This window comes from Sinocyclocheilus grahami, unplaced genomic scaffold, assembly GCF_001515645.1.
Source record: "Sinocyclocheilus grahami isolate Dianchi unplaced genomic scaffold, SAMN03320097.WGS_v1.1 scaffold594.1, whole genome shotgun sequence".
Taxonomy (NCBI): domain Eukaryota; kingdom Metazoa; phylum Chordata; class Actinopteri; order Cypriniformes; family Cyprinidae; genus Sinocyclocheilus; species Sinocyclocheilus grahami.
The window spans coordinates 645450-648426 of NW_015505773.1; positions in this window are offsets into that span (position 1 = coordinate 645450).

Genomic DNA, 2977 nt, shown 5'->3' on the forward strand with positions numbered 1-2977 from the left:
TTTAAATGAGTGAGTGAGCAGACAGAGCTGATCTGTACAACATCCAAACAGCGATCAGCAGAGCTGTTGAAACGAGCCGTGGGATCTGTAGATCTGTGAACTGCGCAGACGCTCTCATCCGTGCTGCGCATCCGGGCACCGGTGTACGGAGGCTGATAAGAGCCATGAATTTGAAAAACAAAACAAAAAAAACAAACTTGTTTTCTCGACATACCAAATGAACACAACATAATTTAAACTGCATATAATGGATATAAATCACAATTTATTTTTGATTTATTAAATTAATTTTTTTTATAATATGGAGTCGAGCAGAAAGTAGTACTTGTAAATATTAAGATTCATTTCTGTAGCTCTGACTAATTTTACACTGTAATTTTGCCAGCCCCTGAAATGAGTTATACCAACATTACCTGAGCGGTTAAAGAATACGCTAACGCTCATTCAAGGACGTGAATTTAAAGGGTTAGTTCACCCAAAAATGAAAATTCTGTCATTGATTACTCACCCTCGTGTTATCCGAAACCCGTAAGACCTTTGTTCATCTTCGGAACACAATTTAAGATATTTTTGATGAAATATGAGGGCTCTCTGACCCTCCCATTATTTCGCAAGTATGGAGAACAGCGATAGATGGACGGACGCTGAAGTGCAGGCACTTGTAGCAAATGTAGCACTGCCGGTTGTCGTTGGAGATTTTTAGTCCTCCTTTCCGTTCTTTCAATCGCTTTACGTATACGTCGACTTTCCATGTCCATTATTGTGAAACCCGCGAGACACAACAAAAACACAGCTCCGATCACAGCGTCCTCCATCCTCCAGTTGTTAATGTTGTTCTTCTTTGTTTCCGTTGTTGAACACCGCGCACAAATGACGACGCTGTCGACCGGCTTACGTCACTTCTTAGTACACACTGTCGGTGCGAATGCAACCCTTTAAATGGTACTGGGAAATAGTTTGCGCAGAATCGTCCCAGTACTTTAGTACTGTACATTTAGTTTTGGAACTAAAGCGGTGCGAAAGGCCCTATAGACAGCAAGGTAACTACCACGCTCAAGGTCCAGAAAAGTACCTAGATGATCGACAAAGTAGTCCGTGTGACATCAGTTCAACTGTAAAGTCACGAAGCTACGAGAATACCTTTTTGCGCAAAGAAAACAAAAATAACGACTTTATTCCACATAAATAAAAAGCGAGATGCTAATCAGATTCAATGATCTATGCTAAGCTACAGCTAAAAGTGCTACCGCCAGACCCGGAGATCGGCTGAATGGATTCGAAAACGGTTAAAACTCAACTGTTTAACTCTAGGGGAGTTGGAAAATTAGCCTATTTTCAAAAATAGTGGAGTGTTCCTTTAAGTAAAAAGTCAGGTTTTTATGTGTAGTTAATAGATTACACTATTAGTCTACTTTGCCCATCACCCATTATAGATCAATCTGGTGCAAAACGCATTTACTTACACATGTTTGAGAATCGAGATATTTCCTGATATAGTTAACACGTTTGGAAATATTTTGAATAAAAAGGAAAAAAATTAAATAAAACATAAGCCTATATCAGTCATACAATGCTATTGTGGCTGCTGTGTCACATGACAAGCATGACGAGCCCCCACCCCACTCGTGCCCTCTCAAAAATCATGAGTGCATGGTCGTCGGTATGACCGAGAGCCATTGAAAAACTACAGAAAAGTAAAACTACTTCACTTTAGCATTACTGGCCATGAGTACTAAGGAGAGATCACACATCAGCTGCTCAAAAAATGTGTCAGAGACGAACTGAGCGCGAGCGCAATCCTGTGACAGTCACAGGCAGAGGCAGACAGTAACTAAGCACATTTACTTGAGTATTGTACTTAAAATAGTGGAGCGCGTGAAGGAGATACAAGGGCACGAACACTGTTCAAGGTCTCCATTAATTTGTGCTTGTAGTAATTTAATGTGTATTTATTTTGAAAGCACTGAATCGCTATAGAAATCGTGATTCATTCGATTCTTAGCGTTTTAAATCGATTACTGTCCGAAATAGGTGATTCACGATTAAAAAGTCCATGTTTCAAGATCGATGCATTGCATCGTCAGTGTTTGTAATCGATGCATCGAGAAAACGAGTGAATCGTTACACCCCTATAAAATATGGATGGGTTTTTTCCCTTAATATCATATGAGTTTACCAATATCACATGACACGAGCAAGAGAGCTGATTTTTCCCAAATATCTGCATGATTGCAAATGTTGCACTTATTTTATACAACCGTTCAATAAACAATAAGTTAATTTTGTGTTACATTTTAGACACAATATTATCAGTATTGTCTATTTTTGTGCAATTTCGCCAGCGAAAATATTACCTATAAAGCCTTATCAGAACTGTCGTACAACTCTGATCAACACACAGCGGTTATTCATGAATGAATCCATGTTTTTAAATTAATCGATTCAGACAATGATTCAGTGAGCCATTCACAAAGTGTAACAGATCGGCCAGGCTCCACCACCACCCAATCACAACGATCCCTCTCACCTGAGTTCTGAGCACCTGCACCTGTCACCAATCAAGCACCTCATTACCAGCCTGCATAAAAGCAGACACCTCAGACACCCTCACTGTCCGGTCTCGTATACACGTAGAGGACTCAATGACTTTGCTACTACTGCCATTTGAATACTTCCTGCATTACTTACCACCTGTGTTCCTCCTAGTGTCTCCTGTTCCTCCTAGTTCCCGGATCGCTGAGGTGTGTGCTCCTCCTGCCTGCGTTCCAGCTCCTGTACAGCCAAAGACCCGGATTACCCCGCTCATCATATCCTTCGAACTATTCCCTCACCATCACATCCTCTGAACCCTACCCCAGTACTCTCTGTGACCCAATAAACCAATTTGATATATACTAACCTGTTGCGTCAGACCTCTTCCATTACAGAAGACCGGACCAACACCGACGGCACAGATGAGTAACCCCGATCCATTCCA